This window comes from Neomonachus schauinslandi, chromosome 1, assembly GCF_002201575.2.
Source record: "Neomonachus schauinslandi chromosome 1, ASM220157v2, whole genome shotgun sequence".
Lineage (NCBI taxonomy): Eukaryota > Metazoa > Chordata > Mammalia > Carnivora > Phocidae > Neomonachus > Neomonachus schauinslandi.
In genome coordinates this window covers 127,879,076-127,899,086 of record NC_058403.1, presented here as the reverse complement: position 1 = coordinate 127,899,086, position 20,011 = coordinate 127,879,076, and the positions used below count along the sequence as shown (strand labels likewise).

General features: G+C 39.5%; 1 pseudogene; it reads left to right on the top strand.

Moving 5' to 3' along the window:
- The first annotated feature begins 14,392 nt into the window (after positions 1-14,392).
- LOC110570656 lies at positions 14,393-14,912 on the top strand (annotated as a pseudogene).
- The last annotated feature ends 5,099 nt before the right edge of the window (positions 14,913-20,011 follow it).

Here is a 20,011-nt window from a genome sequence, read left to right as displayed (position 1 = left end):
ATCATGCATCCGGGGCGCCTGGGTGGCTCAGTCGTTGAGCGTCTGCCTTTGGCTCAGGTCATGATCCCAGGGTCCTGGGATCGAGCCCCGCATCGGGCTCCCTGCTCCGCGGGAAGCCTGCTTCTCCCTCTCCCACTCCCCCTGCTTGTGTTCCCTCTCTCGCTGTGTCTCTCTCTGTCAAATAAATAAATAAAATTGAAAAAAAAAAAAAAAAGAATCATGCATCCTACATAAGCCTGACTTTGCTGCTCATCCTTTTTCCTATTGGTCATTCACTAAGCATAAAAGGACATCTAATTTTAAAGAGCCAGCTCTCTAATAAAGATAAAACTGGCAGGTTTCCCTCTCCTCGCCACAGTATGCCCTGCTGGCTGCACACAAAGCAATTACAACTCACCAGTCAGCCATTTTCCAGGCGATAGCATCAGCAATTTTGCTCAGGGCTTCTTTTTTGATCAGCAATAGCAGAAATAATGGCCTAATTCACTTAAAAAAAAAACAAAAAACAACAAAATAAAAAAACTATCCCTGTTGTTTTCTCCCAAACAATACAATATTAACCCAAGGCCTTCCTAATTAAACCAAAGCCACCCAATTATGCATTTTAATACTATGATGATTTTTAACGATATCAAAGTGAAAGATACTCATTAGAAAAATAAAAGTGAAAAATTAATGTGAGCTCAGGGGATAACAAATTCTGATTTGTTTTAATTTCCTATGTTTTAAATGTATTTTCAAGTTCTTTATGGATCCCAGGAGAGTCCACTTTGTCTTTCAGTGTTTGTCCCAACAGAATTTGACATCTCCTCAAGCCTTTAATGTAATTTGAAGGAGGATGTTTGAAATATCCTATTACTTCAGGGAACAGAGCAGCCATGTTGATTTCAATGCCAAGAACAATGAATTTTTATCTCATTCCTTAGAATGCATTTCTGAACTTCTCTGGGGCTCACTTTATCTTCCCACCCCCGCCCATTGGAAATAATCATATTAAAGAAGATAGAAAAAATATCTTTTAATATTTTATCCTAATTAAAATAGTAACTATAGAGATTTATGCAAGAAAACCCTTTTTCACCCTGGGGACTGGGGAAAGGGTGAAAAGATCTTTATGAACAGAATTCCACTAGAGGGCAGTGCATCCCAGTGGAGGATCATGGCCAATGTTCACAGAACATTGGGTTGATGAAGATTGTGTAGCAAACATGAAAAATGTTTGTGATACAATGTTAAGTGAAAAAAAAATTAGAACCCAGATACTCGTAAAAAATATGTATGTTTGTGGACAATAATCTCATAGTAGCTAAGAATTTAATCTTGGTCTTAGTCGTTCTTAGATCTTGGATTCACTCCTATCTCCACCACTCACTGCCTATGTGTCCTTGAATCAGTTGCTTAAAAACCTTTGAGCCTCAGTTTCTTTGTCTACAAAATGGAGAAAATTACAGACATCACACAGACTGTTGTGAGCATTAAAAGGAATCCCATATGTAAAATGTCCAAAATACTGCCAAGCATATAGTATTGCTCAACAAAAAATAGCAGGATGATGGTGATAATGACAAACAAAGCAAAACAAAACAAAAAAACCTAAAAGGGAGCATAGGAAAGTTAGAATAATTTAAATTATTGGACTATTCGTTTATAGGTTTATTAAATCATTTTCTTATTGAAATTTGCATTGGAGAGTTTGTGGGAGAATGTATTTTTAATTGGTTTTTAATGAAATTATTCTCTTTCATAAGCATTCTGTTTTTTTCTAGTAGCCTGTCTTCGGCACTTTTAAACTTCAGAGAGAAAAATTTTCATGTTGCTACAAAATGTTATTTTTGTCATTTTAATATCTAGAATGTCATTATCACATTTTTGCTGTTTATTTTCATTTCCTAACTAACTAATCTGTCAACAACCCAAGAAAAAATGGAATATATAATGTTTCTTTTAACATTTTAAAATATTAAATTAAAATGTTTTAAATTTAAATTTATTCCTCATGAGCTATGTAGCCTCGGGCATGCATTATACAGTATATTTCTCTTAGAACTCTCAGTATTAAAAAGTTGTATCTGATAAAAAATAGAAATATTTAATAAATTGTTACATATGCCAATTTTTCATTACAAAATGATTCTTTAAATATGAGTTCCAGTATTCATTTAGGAGTTCCTTTGCAAAGTAACTGTGTGTTACAGAGGCAAACAGGGCAGAGTGACTTAAGGCTAAAATCTTCCATCACTGACAATGAAAGGTCATTCAGAAAAAAGATTTAATGCCACTGAAATGATAGTGCGAGTCAAACTGGAAATATTTAATTTATAAAACTTTGATTTATATTGTTCACTCTGTTCTTAGCCTTTTAGAAGTAGCTGACTCACCACTCATCATGTGAAAAGATCAAAAAAGCCAGCCCTGGGCAATAGCCGCTATCTCAGGCATTTACCTGAATTATAACCAGCAATCCTACACCATGACCACCACCAATGTCACCAAGATGACCACTGACTCCACCATTGTCATTGCTTCCTCTGCCTTGATCACTGTACACTTTTTTCATTTCCCTACCTATTTGATCCTACCTGGCCTGTTAATAGAGGGGAAGGAAATTGCTTGAGGATTTCCTGTACCTTATTGTATTCTGACCTCAGGCATAAATGAGAATACATTCTTACGAAATTAAAGGTGGCCGGTACATCCCACCATATCTAAACCCGGGAAGATTCTTGGAACGTCAGGTCATGATGACTACTGGGAAATACCTTCAGACCAGGAAGCTCAGCGACTGCCCTCCCACCCACCTGCCCATCACAAGGGTGCTCTGATGGATCCCAAGGCAAGTTCTCATCAGTGTGCACTTCAGAAAACAAGGGCTTCCATAAATATCAGAATGAATGTGAAACTCAATGTGTATAAAATATGACAGCAGCTTCAATTTAATTACCCTTTGATCTCTGCGCTTCCAGGCCCCTGGATGACCTGGTTTGCAAGAACATTAATATGCTGAATTATAGGATTCTGTTCAACATTCGGGATCTGAAAGTTATTATATACGGTGGTTCCTAAACCTGGCTGATAATAAGAACCACATGAGAAAGGTTAATGTTTTTTGTTTTTGTAAAACAAGTTCCAGAGGCTTCAAATTCTGTAAATTTTACAAGCTTCCCCAGGTGACTCTGATGATTCTCTAGGCTTGAGAACCACAGGACAGAGATGATAATCTTATCTCTTCACCAATCCTGGCACAACGAAACTCCCTGATCTAAGTATAATTTGGCTGATGACAATAGGTCCACTGTGCGGCCAGACCAGGAAATAAGTTCTTGAGAGCCTGAGGTTGAATCCTTACTTCTCCCCACTCCACTATGGCCCCACCAGGCAGAAAACTCAATCTAAACTAGATGATGGGGAACCTGGCTGGCTCAGTCGGAAAAGCATGTGACTCTTGATCTTGGGGTTGTGAGTTTTAGCCCCACGCTGGGTGTAGAGATTACTAAAAAAAAAAAATTAAATATAAATAGATAATAAATAAGATAGATGATACTGTGATCCCACCAGGCCCTGGGACATTGTTGGCATAAGAACTCTTTAGTCATCCAGCCACAATTTTCAGCTGACCAAGAAGATGCTATAGGTCTTTTTTTTTTTTTTTTAAGATTTTATTTATTTATTTGACAGAAAGAGAGAAAAGAGAGATAGTGAGAGCAGGTACACAAGCAGGGGGAGTGAGAGAGGGAGAAGCAGGCTTCCCACCGAGCAAGGAGCCTGATGCTGGACTCGATCCCAGGACCCTGGGATCATGACCTGAGCCGAAGGCAGATGCTTAACGACTGAGCCACCCAGGCACCTGGTGCTAAAGGTCTTATTAGAGCTCCTGAGCTCTGCTAAGGAGGCCCAAGGGTCAAGGCTTCAAAAGATCTCTAGGATGATCTGCTCATAGCCTGAAAGACTCTCATCCACAAACCATCTTAGATGACTCCATTTAAACCTGTAACCATTGGAGCACCTGACTGGCTCGCTGGGGGAATGTGCAAGTTTTATCTCCAGGTCATAGGTTTAAGCCCCATGTTGGGTGTAGATATTACTTTAAAAAATAAAATAAAATAAAATTATAAAAAAAAAAACCTAACCATAATCATCAGAGACTTTAAGAGTTAGGAATAGGCCAAGGTGATGTGAAGATCTAATAATCGTTTTCCAACTCTAAATCTTTTTTTTAAGATTTTATTTATTTGACAGAGAGGGAGAGAGAGAGAGAGCACAAGCAGGGGGAGCAGCAGAGGGAGAGGGAGAAGCAAATGCCCTGCCGGGTAGGGAGCCCAATGTGGACTTGATCCCAGGACCCTGGGATCATGACCTGAGCCGAAGGCAGATGTTTAATCAACTGAGCCACCCAGGTGCCCCCCCCCAACTCTAAATCTAAATAGGGACATTCTGGCAATGGATTTCATTTCAGACTGCTCCCCTCTCCCAAACAAAAACACTACCCTATTTGTGACTATCCTCAAAAAAAAAAAAAAAAGATATGTTCCCTCTCTACCACTGTCCTCCTCCAACATATGTACCAGCTCCTGCCTCTTCGATCATCAAGGAAATCATGTCTCTCCATAGAATAGCCAACAACACAATCCCTAACTCTAGTAGCTTCTTTATATTTTTATTGTGTAGAATGCTACTCAAAGACCTCAAAAAAAAAATTCCATCTGCCTTCCCAGACTTCCTAGACCATTTATCTAATAGAGCACAAAATTTGGATTCAGAGATTCTCTACTTGTGCAGCTGCTGAGACAACACTCCTAACAGTTAAAGGCAGATCCAGTTACCATAACAGTTCAATATAATTCCCAGCAACCTCTATCCAGAACGTTCCCTTCCACAACAATTAGGAGCCCATCTGTAGCGGCTATGACTACAGCCATACTATGACTATAACCATACTAAAGACTAGAGGACCTCTGCTAGGAACACTTCTGGAAAACAGAAATAGTCTGCCCCATCACCTGTATTCCAGCACCCCTCTTCCATGTGCCTCCACCATGTGCTGGCCACCAAGCTCTCATCCCCCACTTCATACCCCAGGGCCAAGCCTCAGTAAACCAAGATGGAGAAGATGTAGTGGGCTTCCAAGGACATCAAAGCTTGATCCAGTGCTTGGTTCACTAGGAAGAGAGTGGATGAAAGAACAGTGATGAAATTCTGCTTCTTACCTTGGAAACAGATGATAGCAGACCACAGAAAGCCAAATGAACAAAGGAAATAAACGGAAACACATCTCACACTGTCCCTTTAAGTGTGTTGACTTTCCTGTGCATTGCTGTAGAGAAGACAAAGGAAAGCACGGAACTGGCAACAGCATACCTCAAGATTTTCCCCATAATACCCCCTCACATGCCTGCGCATGGCATTTCGGTAGATCTTCCTCTTTGCTTTGGATTTCTTATTCAAACACAGTAAGTACCACACCATGTCCTTCCATTGTCCCCCCACCACACACACACACGCACACACACACACACACTCCTTCATCTGTCGGGTCATAGAGACTTAAAAAGGCTGAGCTGGCTACTCTCTTCACTCCTAACCTTTTCCACTAAAGTAGAAAATTGAAAATATAGAATTTTAAAACTATTCTTCATGTGTGAGCAAGATTCTTCCTGCCCAGTTCAATACCTTAGATTCAGGGTAACTTTTGCCATGCCTGACTGTGGGTTCCAGGAAAGACCTACACTACAAAGAAGCTCATTCCCTCATATCCAAGAAGGCTAAGCTTTCTTACGGCAGCAATTAACATCCCATCTGTGTTCTTCTGTTAATGTAAATCCAGCACATAGGTAAGGACTTGGCAGAGTGACAGAGGGTATCTTTGTCTAGGGGTAAAAGTAACTTATTAAGAAGATATAAAGGGATGGGGCGTCTGGGTGGCTCAGTTGGTTAAGCGACTGCCTTCGGCTCGGGTCATGATCCTGGAGTCCCGGGATCGAGTCCCGCATCGTGCTCCCTGCTCGGCGGGGAGTCTGCTTCTCCCTCTGACCCTCCCCACTCTCATGTGCTCTCTCTCATTCTCTCTCTCTCAAATAAATAAATAAAATCTTAAAAAAAAAAAAGAAGATATAAAGGGAGACAGACAGGTGTTCTTTGAATTAATGGTAAAAGAACCGTCTAGAGGTTTTATTTAGTAGTATTATTTTAAATGCGCCGGTTTGGGAAGTTTCTAGTTTTTCAGAGGAAGACCTTTGAATGTAGCCTCAAATCCTGAAGTAGAAGGTAACCTTACTAGAAGCTTTCAAAGACTTCTGAGCTTCGTGCCTGGGTTTTTAATTATCTCTTGCCAGTTGTAAACTTCAACCAAGTTACAGAAGAGCTACTGCCCTGCTGGCTAAGCCGGTGAGCAGGCCATTGCTGGAGAGACGGATAAATCATTCTTGATCTGGCCAAAATTCTCATCACGCTTTACAGCCATTGATCCATGGAAAACAAATTAATAGCACAAGTAAGAAGGGGAGGCATACAATGTGGGTTATTTGCCAAGTGGCCACAGCTCCAGCAGGCATGCATTTGGTGATTGATATCTGTTCTGGACATGCTTTTAGCATTTAAAGCTGGCCCATGAATCCAGTGGCTGGGACTCCAAGCAACTCTCCTTTTGGGCCACCCTCCACATCGAATCATTACAGTTTGGTCCCCTTCCCCTGGAATCCTTCATTAAGCCCTTGAATAGGATGATGCAATTTTTTTTTTTAAGATTTTATTTATTTGTCAGAGAGAGAGAGAGAGGGAACACAAGCAGGGGAGTGGGAGAGGGAGAAGCAGACTCCCCACTGAGCAGGGAGCCCGATGCGGGGCTTAATCCCAGGACCCTGGGATCACGCCCAGAGCTGGAGACAGACACTTAACCAACTGAGCCATCCAGGAGCCCCAGGATGATGCAATTTTATATGAAAACCACTAAACACAATTTCCACTGACCCATTTCACATAATATAGGTAACTCAGGTATTTTAATGTCTAAATAAGGCCCAATGGAAATGAGACTCTTAAGATTTTTAAATTTTAGGACATATTAGCAAAAATTGTGCTCAGGATGAGAGTACTCACATGAACTAGAATAAAATGGGAAAATAACCAGGAAACCAGACTTCTGAGATGGCAAATTAGCTGACATCTGTTCAACTTGGCAGGGCTCCTTGAGGTAAGGCTGGCACCTGGCACAGCCAAAGAGGCTTGTTGATTAAATGAGCCTAAATCACCAGCCCGATCTTGGATAATAAACCTCCTCTTGTTTCTTTGGGCCGTACCCCCAACTCCACTGATTATTGCCAGATAGGCCTTGGCGCTGCCCTGAACCATGCTTTCACAATCCTGGCCATGACTTTGGATCCTCCCAATGACTACCTTGCATCTCTGACCTGGCAATGACTCCACGGACTACATGGTTCAAGCACCCTCCTACCTTGACTATGTTCCCAGGCTCTCCTTCCAATACCACCTTTAACCATGGAGCTCCCCACTGGTTCAGCCCAACAGCAGCTACCTGTGGAATTTGAAAGGCACTGGGGAAGTCTCCCTCCTCTTTCCTTGCTTCTCTATAGAAGCTTTCCTAACATGTTCATGTAGAATTAGCAACTCCTTCTTTTATGCTCCCACTGTACCCTTGTAAATTTTTTTAAATTAATTGATTTACTTGTGTGGTTATTTCCCCTACTCAACAACTTCTTCTTCTTCTTCTTTTTACTTTATTTTTAGAGAGAGTGTGTGTGCAAGTGGGGAGAGAGGGGCAGAGGGAGATGGAGAGAGAGAGAATCTCAAGCAGGCTCCACGCCCAGTGCAGAGCCCGAGGTAGGGCTCAGTCTCAGGACCCTGAGATCATGACCTGAGCTGAAATCAAGAGTTGGACGCCTAAATGACGGAGCCACCCAGGTGCCCCTCCCCTACTCAACTTCTTACTGGCAGATACTAAGTATCGTTTAACTTTTTTATTTCCCCATATTCTTGTACAGGGCATTCGCTCATGGTCCATCATAAGTCATAATAAATGCTTGATGAGGGGCGCCTGGATGGCTCAGTTGGTTGAGCGACTGCCTTCAGCTCAGGTCATGGTCCCAGGGTCCTGGGATCGAGCCCCGCATCGGGCTCCCTGCTCCGCGGGAAGCCTGCTTCTCCCTCTCCCACTCACCCTGCTGTGTTCCCTCTCTCGCTGTCTCTCTCTCTGTCAAATAAATAAATAAAATCTTTAAAAAAAATAAATGCTTGATGAATGAATGAATGAATGAATGAATGAAAGTTTTCATAATACAGTCATCTTTTCCCCAACACCAAGCCGAAATTCTGTTAGCACTTGAATCATTTTCACTTAAATCACCCTAAAGTTACTGCTATGTCTATCATTCATGGAAAATATCACATCTACTTATAGGAATGTCATTTGAACTTTCTAAGTTCTCCACCCAAGATAAGAACATTGAGTTCATATAGTATATTTTTCCTTATGTATTTTTTTGCAATGATTAATTATAACTGACATTCAGGACCTACTGTGCCCCAGGCACTGTTCTTAGTACTTACATATATTAACTTCATAAATCATTACTACAACACTATGGAGTAGGTACTGTTGCTATCTTGAAGAAAGGAAATCTAGGATGGTTCATAAACTTTTTCAAGTGGATAAAGCTACTAAGTGACAGAGCCAGAAATCAAACTAGCAGCTGATTCCAGAGCCCCACTCTTCCCCACAACATTGTCCGCCTCTGGGAATAATCTGTTCATCTACCCAAAGCACCAGACAATGAAGACATACCTTCAAAGACTGTAAAGAGAGAAGTGGAGATGCTGAAAAGCAAAGTTATGGAGTATGAAGGCAAGCCCAAAGTCTAAATGTGTAAGCCCAAACAGATTCCTGTGTCTCTGTTCTCTTTCTTTTTATGTCTCCCCTTGAGCTTGTTTTCTTATTTTTCCTCTTTAGTCTAGTTGATCTGCCTTATATTGTTCTCTTGGATATCTGACACAAGAAATGCACAGGAGAAGGGGAAGGCACATGGATTTAAGGTAAAAACATAAATTGAGGAGAAGGATACTGAGGACCATCAGTGTGTAGTACCTCCTGCCCCAACTATCCCCATTATAGTCAGCACCCTCTGACATTTTCAAGAGCACTGCCCTACAACTCACAGAAAAAAAAAAAAGAAAAAAAGAATGGCCAACAAATATATAAAAAGATATTCAACTTCATTAGTAATCAGGCAAATAAAAATTAAAGCATCAATGAGGTTCTATTTCATACCCATCAGATTGACAAAAATTTAATTTTTTTAAAAAAGATTTTATTTATTTGACAGAGAGAGAGCGAGAGCAGGAACACAAGCAGGGAGAGAGAGAGAGGGAGAAGCAGGCTTCCCTCCAAGCAGGAGACCAATGCGGGGCTCGATCCCAGGACCCTGGGATCATGACCTGAGCTGAAGGCAGACGCTTAACGACCGAGACACCCAGGCACCCAGATTGACAAAAATTTAAGTTTGATAACACTAACTATGGGGAAATAGGAACTTTCAACCCCTGCTGATGAGCATATAAATTAATATATATAACCACATCAGAGAGCAATTTGGCAGTATCTAGTGAAGTTGAAGATTTAAGATACCCTGTGTCCCCAGAAATTCTGCTTCTATGTATATCCCGAGATAAACTCTCCTAGGATGTTATTGTGTTGCAATAGGGAAAAACGAGAAACATAGTTTACATTAATAAGAGAATACATAAATATATTCATGTATATGCAAATGATGGACTACTATGTACCAGTAAAGTAAAAAAAACTTGATATATCAATATAGACAGATTCCAAAAACAAAATGTTCAGTGAGAAAAGGAAGTTAGTGGAGGAGATGCCATACAGTATGATAACATTTATAAACACTTTGAAAACATACAACGATTCTAAGTATTTTTCATAGATACGTACATATAAAACATAAGCATAAAAATATGCACAGGGAGAATACATCAACACTGGAGCAGTGGTTGCTTCTAGAATGAGAGAGGTCAACAGGGCTAGTGTAGAGAACAAAGAGGACCATATGCTTAATATTTTCTTTTTAAAAATGGCCTAAGGCAAATATGACAAAATAATAAAAATCTGTGAATTTTAGATAGTGACAGATGTTTGTAACATTACCCTTTTTTGTTTTTCTGTGTGTTTAAAATATTTCACTGAAAAAATCAAACATTTCCCTATACTAAACAGTCTCAAAGGGGTTAAACACAGAGTCTAGGAAGAGAAGCTGCAATTAAGGGCAAAGAGGCTTGAGGACATAAATGGACCCAGACAGCACCAGTGCTCCAGAGACTGAATTATGCCAAAGCTCAGCTATGCATCACCTAGAGGAGAGGGTGGTTCCTCTTCAAGGCCAGTCGTGGTTATTTCCCAGCAAGAAAGATAGTTTGGATGTCAGACAACCTTTTATTTCTCTTAAAGTCAGGTAGAGTTTCTATGATTCACGTTCTAACAGTGCTTGTCTTTGGTAAATCTTGCCACCCACACAGGTATGAGACTAACAGTATTAAATAAAATTCAATTTCCAGTGAAATACAGTAGGCACAGACTACAGAACAAAATTCCTTAAAGCAAGCCAAACCAAATCCTTTTGGTTGCAAAATTCTTATTTCCTTTGTGGTCTTTTCTGACATCCAGATTCTTGTTGTTAGCAGACTTCAAAAATATATCTTTTGAGGACTTGGGAGCCAACTTGAAGAGTTGTCCCAAAGATGAGACAATTTTAGGATGAATAAGGGTAATATCTATGGGAGGTCTGAACACATCAATAATGTTGAAATTCATGAGTTCATTATCACATACATACGTGTGTGCATGCACACGCGTGCACACACACACAGCTAGTTGGTCACCTTGGAGATGCTATTCATTTTGAAAATTAGTAAGTGAAAGGAAAGAATTCTTTAACCTGCCTTTCCTATATGGACTATATACTACATAATCAAATAACAGATGAGGTAAAATTTCTCTTTAAAAATGATTTCCAACAAATAAATGAAGAAGAAATGTGAGGATGGGAATATTACTTTTCGCAACCCCTAAAGATTAAATCATCTGAACATTAAGCATCTATAGTGGCTCAGGGCATAAAAGAGAGACAATAGGACATTATGTGCCTCCTAATGAAGAATATACCCCCAACTCTGAAATGATCTTACTAAAACAATTAAATCTGAGTCTGACTAAGCCTCAAGAGCCAAATGCCGATTTATAGGAATAACAGAGAGCAGAAGAACATGTTCAAAAGGGAGTATAATCAGCAAATCCAGGCTGTGGGCAGCTATAGGAGTGATCATCATGTTTCTAGAACAAATAAGCAAAGAGAAAAACAAGAGAGATAAAGAGGAAACCTGTAAATTAAGACTCAAAAATCAAGCCTTAAAACAAAAACACGCAAAACTACAGAATTCAGTTTCAAGTCTAGCACACTTGGGCTATAAAGCTGTAAGGAAAAATAAGGAAGCAAATATCATAAAGTCAAGATAGTGCTTAGTCTTGAGGGAAGGATGAGTTGAGACTGGGACAGAATATGTGTAGGCAAGTCTCTGTCTTCTGATATGAATGGTGATTTCGGGAATGTTAGCCTTATAATTCACTAAGCTGTATGAACCATTGGTTAAAGACAAAAAGCTTGTAGAACATAAATATCGCAATATAACAAGGTGGTGGGGTGAAAAAACTATAATAATACTAATTTGCCTTGTGTAAAACTTCAATAGATTTGTAAATTGCATGATTCTTATCAAAAGCTTTGAAGGCACATCAAGTAATTACAAAAACTGTTAAAAAGAGGGAGTATAGTGGCAATTATTTTCCCTTTGGCTGGAATGTAATTTAATTCACTGGATGTAAATACTGTGCATACCTGCCATGTGTTATTTACCAAGAGAAGTTTGAAACCTTGTCTCCTATCCTGTCATTAAGAAACAAAACATTAAAAGATAAACACAAATCTGTTGATATCTTAAGCTGCAAAAATGCAAGAATTCCACACATTAGGTCATGAAAAGAACCGGAGCTCTTTCCGATGTTATAGGACAAAATTAAATTTCACTTTCACACTTTAGTATATACTTGGCCTCAAAGCCAAACACTGTGTATAATATGTCACATCCTAATTTATTAGGAAAAATCATACTTAATACAGAATTAAAAGTAAATTAAACAGCATGCATTCATTGTTAATTGGGGAATAGGTAAGATTTGTCTCCGTATATTACCGACATTAAGGAGTGTATTTAAAATAAACTCTGTAATACCATAGTTATATATTTTTGCTTTAGTTCACTCAATTACAGTATAGCATAAAAGTGATTTTAAAAATCCAAAAAGGATTTGCAAGATTATATATTTCTATAAAAGGGTTCCAGAATATTTTTTAAAGGCAGAGCTAAGAAGAGTCTGGCAAATGCCGGTCTCTAGAATAACTCTTCTCTTAACTTGTATAGAGAATCTTTCATAATCTGATCCTACCTGCCCTTTACCTTCTTCCTATTCCAGCTATTTTATCCCCACAAATTTCTTGGACCCTAAAACCTCTCTAACACTAAATGTCATACTAGTTTCCAAACCTGCCCAATCTCTCCACAGCTCTTTCATTTGCATTTGCTCTTTCCTGACATTTTTCTCTAATTCCAACTATCAACCTCCTATTCGTATATTGGGTCCCTGTGCAAATGTCTGTTTTTCCTGTTTTTGCCTGATGGAGCGAGTCAATCTCTCCTCTGTGGTCCCTCAACCTGTGTCTTGACTTCCGTTACTACAAATATAGCACCATATTGTAATTTATCCCTTAGAACGTCTGCATCCACCCAGGGTTGTCAGGTAAAACACAGGGTGCCTAAATTTGAATTTCAGCTAAGCAACAAATAATTTTTCAGTAGAAGTATATCCCATGCAATATTTGGGACATACTTATGCTAAAAATTTTTATTTGTTGTTTGTCTGGAATTCAAAGTTAACTAGGCTCTCTATATTTTTATGTGCTAAGTCTGGCAACCCTAGTCTCCACCATAAGACCATAAGCAACTTAAAACTATGTTTTCTTATGATGCCATTTTGGAGTATGTGTGTGTGTGTGTGTATGTATGTCTATGTGTGTATACACATGTGTATGATTATCCACATTCTAGAAGGATACAAAGGAAACTACTAATAATGGTTATCTCTGAGAAGAAGTCTTGAGCTTGGAGAAACAGTGACTTTTTCTTCTGTACTATTTAACTTTCTATCATTAACATACATTAATATTGCAATAAGAATTCATTTTTTAGGGCGCCTGGGTGGCTCAGTTGGTTAAGCGACTGCCTTCGGCTCAGGTCATGATCCTGGAGTCCCGGGATCGAGTCCCGCATCGGGCTCCCTGCTCGGCAGGGAGTCTGCTTCTCCCTCTGACCCTCCTCCCTCTCATGCTCTCTGTCTCTCATTCTCTCCATCTCAAATAAATAAATAAAATCTTTAAAAAAAAAAAAAAAAAAAAAAGAATTCATTTTTTAAAAAAGATCATAAGCAAGTCAGGAGTAGGAAAAATTATTCTTCTTTATATCCACATAATGGTTGGCATATTTCCATAGTTTTCAGCAAATGTGAGTTGAATAAATGATGATTGAAGTGGGACTCTTAGGAGAGCACTTTGTGAAATCTACACTGCAATTTGTTCAGCAAGTACCTATCAGGCACTTACAGGGGCCCATGCACTGTTCTAGCAGCAGCAATAAAGCGCTTTTAAATATGCACCAACAATCTAATGTTGCAGCTTTTAAATAATTCTTCCTGGGCTCTCAACTAATGGATTGTCAGGAGGTTGAATGGTTGTGTCCAGTCCTTGATTGTATGGTTTCATTTTCCTCGTTGACCGTGAACCAGGCAAAGACCCACTCATTCTTGTGGTGTTTACATCCTGATGGAGATAGATGTAAAAATGATGGAAAGTAAACAAATATGTCAATAAGATAATTGCAGATAGTTATAAAAGTGTTCTAAAAACAACCAAGCAGGGTAAGGTGATGAAGAGTGAAGGTGTCTCTGAGGAGGTGTTATTTGAGATGAGATCTCACGGATGAGAAGGAGTCAGTTGTGACAATCTGGGGAAAGAATTTCAAATTAAATGCAAAGCAAAACAATGCCGGTGAGGAGGAGCAAGCTAGTAGTGTTCGAGAAATAGAAAAAAAGACTGCAAACAGTGCCAGAGTTTCGCAAAAGACGATACAGGCATATGAAAACATGCTATCGTTAGCATGCTGACAAATGTAGATGAAGACCACAGTCAGATACCTCTACACAGCCACTAGAGTAACAAACATTTTTAAATCTGGGGGTGACCTTGAGCCTTCAGAAGAGCGATCGATGGTGAGTCTCTGGAGGCTGTGTGTCCTGTGTGGTGCACAAGGGGACCAAGTTCTGTCTCCATGAATCCCAGTGGCCAGACCTGCTCATGTCTCAGCATTTCTCCACAACAAACCTATCCCAGGATGGTGTAGAACACAGCACAGTGACCTGTCACCAAACCACCGTTCCGGTTCTAAGGCTGCCTCTCTCCACCGGACTGGTGAGAGGGTGGTCAGTGTTTTGCTCTTGGGCCTAATTCCAGCTGCTTATTTGAATCCTGGCTCTGGGACCTTGGACAAATGGTTACTATGTTGAAGGGGACGCTTTGCAGGAAGCTGCCGGGGCAGGCGTTTTGGCACTCTCTGCTCCCATCCTCACTGGGCTTTGTTATTTCAACTATCATGATGTGGGCATCTGCAAAGCTCTTGCCATGCTCTGGAAGCTCTGCCCTTTTGACTTACAACCTTTTGAGAATGGATTATACACCTCTTTGCTTCTGCTTGGTCATGCCGTTCAACTCACAATAAGGAGGAAATAACAGATAAGCCCACAGGTAAGACAGGCCTCTTCTGATCACCTGGTTATTTTTTAGAATTTAGTCTCTGAGGAAAAGGTTCTAGAGGAATTGTATCCAAGAAATTTGGAGACTGAGTTCCTTATTCTGCTGAGTTTATGGGGTTGTCCCCCAGCTTCTCACAGAACTCACAGTATAACTAAACACTATATATGAGCTTTTGCCTCTTGGTTTATCAAATTCTTGAAGGGAATTCAGCTTTATTACTATCAATACCTGATCAAACTTCTGTTTTTGTCCTGAGAATGGTGGAGAAAGGGCAAGACTGTTAATTCACAAGTAAAGACTTTGCAGAAAATCAGTGTTTAATTTTTGAAAACTCCTCTCTCTATTCAGTTGATACCAGTTACTGATGGTTATATGTCCTAGGGAAACTAAAATTAGGAAATACTGATATTTCACATTACTAATTTCTAAATCCCAGGAAGAAGAGCCTGGAGAAACTCCATGTAGGGAAGAGGTTCCCTTAGAGATGTCTCAAAATATTACAGATTCTAAAATGAAACTTAATCCTCAAATGTGTTTATTTTACTTGTCCTAAAATGATCTGTCCACAAATATAAAACTAAGTAATAAATTATTTTCCCACTGTAGGAATTTCTTTTCTTTTTTTAAAGATTCTATTTATTTATTTGTCAGAGAGAGAGAAAGAGAGAACAAGCAAGCACAAGTAGGGGGTGAGGCAGGCAGAGGGAGAAGCAGGCTCTCCACTGAGCAGGGAGCCCGATGCAGGACTCATCCTAGGACCTTGGGATCATGACCGGAGCCGAAGGCGGTTGCTTAACCGACTGAGCCACCCAGGCGTCCCACTGTAGGAATTTCTAATGTGAAAATAAAGATTTTTTTAAAAATAAAATGCTATATAATAAAAATTTTTTAAAAATTTTACATCTGGGCGCCTGGGTGGCTCAGTTTGTTAAGCGACTGCCTTCAGCTCAGGTCATGATCCTGGAGTTCCTGGATCGAGTCCCACATAGGGCTCCCTGCTCGGCAGGGAGTCTGCTTCGTCCTCTGACCCTATCCCCTCTCATGTGTTCTCTCTCTCTCATTCTCTCTCTCCCAAATAAATAAATAAATAAATAAATAAATAAATAAAATCTTTAAAAAAAAATTTTTACATCCAACAATATCAAGTGTTGGTGAGGATGTGAAAGAACTGAAAATCTCATACCCCGCTAGTGGGCATACACAATGGTAGAACCACTACAAATAGCAGTGTTCTTACAAAGTTAAACATACATTTACCGTACAGTCATATGTATTTGTCTGTGTGTGTGCATATATATATATTTATATATACATGTGAGTATATATGTGTGTGTATATACCAAAGAGAAATGAAAATACATGTCCACACAAAAACTGCACACAAATGTTCATATCAGCTTTATTTACAGTAGCAAAACATTGGAAACAGCCCAAATTTCCAACAGCAGGTGAATGGATCAACTAATTGGGGTCTATCTGTACAGTGGAATACAACACGGCTATCAAAAGGAACAAAATATGGATATACATAACAACATAGATCAATCTCAAGAACGATATGCAGAGCCCCATAAGCCAGGCACCGAAGAGTTCAAACTGCATGATTCCATTTAGGTGGAACTTTGGAACAGGCAAAACTAATTTATAGTGACCAGCAGTAACTGGGGAGAAAAGTGGTGGTGGTGTGGGGAAATTAATCGCAAAGGGCATGAGAGAACTTTTTGAGGTGAGGGAAATATTCTTTCTTGATTGTGGTGATGGTGACAGCAGTGTATACATTTGTCAAAACCCAACAAACTTGGGTTCAATATGAGTACATTTTATTTTATGTGAATTATAGTTCAATAAAGCTGATATTTTAAAAAGTGCTAGAAGAAACTATGTATGAAAAGTGCTGAAAAGATTCGGTGCTAAAAAGGTGGGGGGGGAAATTGGCATGTTTCCTGGAAGAAGGATTTTGAAGAGGAGAGAAGCCAGCCCAAGGAGAAGAAAGCACAGGAACAAAGCACAAGAGTAAGGAATTCACACAGTGGGGGAGAAAAAAAGGTTATTACTTTATCAAAATATTAACTTCGAAGTAAAGTAATATTGCTGAGGATTTGGGCTCTTATTTTTATTACTTTCTCGACATTGTTTAGCAGCAATAAGGCACTTTTAAAAATGCACCAATGATTTAATATTGCTGCTTTCAAATGATGTTTCTCAAGCTTTTGCTTAATGGATTTTAAGGAGGTTGAATGGTTGTATCTAGTCCTTGACCTACACCGTTTAATTATCCTTATCGACTGACTCATGAAATTCTATCATGTGCAGTGGCATGCTATAAATGAAGCTTTGTTCCTTTTGTGAAATTGAGAGCTCCCTGCCGTTCCTCCTCACTCGTGATCAAGAACTGGGCTGCATCTTCTCCCACTGCCTGAGACACAAGTCTAACAAGACAAATGACCATGAAAAAGACATCTTGATATTCTATCAAAAATCCACATGAGAGCGCCTCTCATATAATGTATTTTTTAAAAAATACACAATGGGGGGCACCTGACTGGTTCAGTTGGAAGAGCATATGACTTGTGATCTTGGGGTTGTGGGTTCAAGCCCCATGTAGGGTGTAGAGATTACTAAAAATAAATCAATAAATCAATAAAAATAAAAATACGCAAGGAAACCAGATTTTAGAATCAGGGCCAGCCACACCAGCTGGGAGGTGGGAGATGATATCTGGACATTTGGAAGACGAGGTTGCCTCTTAAAATGTATCCCTTCCCCTGAATGGTAGTCAAGAATCTGCAAGAAAGTGCCATTCCTGTAACTTGAGGCATTTAGGAGACTTTAAGGTCCCTTGGGACCTGAACATTTTAACCTTCTAAATCAGCACTTGAAAACTTAAGTTTCAAGGGCTAAAACAGACCTGTATATGGGTCTTATTCAGACCTCCTAGTGTTACATTCGTGTGCATGTGTGTATATATACATATGTATATATACACTTTTTAGGAATGTATGTGTGTGTATATACATATGTATTTAGAAAGAGTATGAAAGACTCAATGGCGGTTATCCTCTCTAGCTCACCTGCCCAAGTAAACTCTTCCTTTCACTGTCTTTAGTCTTTTTTTCCTATAATTCTGTTAGTTTTAGAAAACTGATAATAAAAATGATTCTTGCCAGATAAATACAAGTTAATTGTGTCCAGTGAAATGCAATTGATTGTTGGATCGATGAATAAATAGATCCACTTGGTGGGTAGATCTGTTTTGCCTCTATTTGGAAATGCATTTCAAAAGTCTTTATTCCCTGAAAGTCTCTGCGCGTTAAACTATCTATTGAACTGGTTGTAACATCTTACTGGTTCCCTCATTAATGAGTTAGACAAAATATTTGACACATGTACATTTTATAGTTGATTTTATCTTTTTAAAAAATCATCTCTTGCGGGCGCCTGGATGGCTCAGTTGGTTAAGCAACTGCCTTCGGCTCAGGTCATGATCCTGGAGTCCCGGGATCGAGTCCCGCATCGGGCTCCCTGCTCAGCGAGGAGCCTGCTTCTCCCTCTGACCCTCCCCCCTCTCATGTCCTCTCTCTCATTCTCGCTCTCTCAAATAAATAAATAAAATCTTTAAAAAAAAATCATCTCTTGAATACACATAATTTGGGATCTCAAGAGGAGAAAGTTGAGTGAATCATTACACAATTGCTATTCATGACGCATTGTCATCTTTGATTCTTGTAAGGTTCCTTTTTTGTTTGTTTTCATAATTTCCTTTTATCCTTATACCTCCCAGTCTTTCCCTGCCCCAACCCTGGACAACTGTTTTCATGTGTATAATACATATCTTTTTCTTTGAATGTGTTCGTGTGTTGGGTTTTTTTTAATTGAGGTAAGACATGTTGAAGTCCATAAAGTATTTTAATCTTAGGTATAGAACTCAATCTCCATGTAATCACCACCCAGACATAGAATATTTCCAACACGCTGTAAGGTCCCGGGCCCCTTCTCAGGCAGGACTGGCAAGCAATACAACTAGCACCTGCCCCTCCCCCTCACAGGTGCCACCGTTCACGATCTACCTCTATAGATTAGTTCTACCTGTTCTTGAACATATCGCACAGTATGGGCTCTGCTGCATCTGCCTTCTTTCATTCACCGTTATGCCTGTAAAATTCATCCATGTAGGAGTAGCTTATTCATTTTTTACTGCTGAGTAGTGTTCATTTTATAAATATACCACAAGGTATTCATCCTCTTGTTGCAGGTGAGAACCCAAACCATTTACATTCATACGGCTTACTGTCTACATAGCATGACTCTACTATTCCAACGGCATTAACAGTAGGATTTTATTATTTTATTTTATTTTTTTAAAGATTTTATTTGTTTGTCAGAGAGAGAGAGAGAGAGCACAGGCAGGGGGAGCTGCAGGCAGAGGGAGAAGCAGGTTCTCCACTGAGCAAGGAGCCCGATGTGGGGCTTGGACCCAGGATCCCAGGATCCAGGACTCGATCGCTTAACCGACTGAGCCACCCAGGCATCCCATGGATTTTGTTATTTTAGTAAACTCTTGTGCAAGAAGATAAAAGTTGTAAGCCACTTTTTGTTCATTCCAGAAACTTCCTGAAAGAAACTCATTAAACAATAATTCATACTTCTAATTGATTTAAACCCTTTGCCTTGTGGTGTCCATCAGTCCTAAACTAGTATATCATTACGTTTACCTACTTTTAACCAAGATCCCCTCCCTTATGTTGAAAGACTCACCTTAGAGCAGACTTCAAAATTTCAATAACTATCTTGGCCCTTCCCACTATGAGATACTACAAAGATTTTGTCAGGGTCATTCTTGACTCAGTTTTGTCTCAAAAATAGGTGATTTTAGTGATAATTTAGGGAACCAGCATTCAACAAGGAGCATTTGGCTTGTTTCTCATTTTTGGCTTTTATGAGTAAAACTGCTTTGAACATTCTTATACTTGATTCTTTATGGACGTATCCACTCATTTTTATTAGGTAGATAGCTAGGAGTGGGTTTGTGTGCTTGTAGTCTAATTTACCTAAATGGTATCAGGCTATATGCCTCC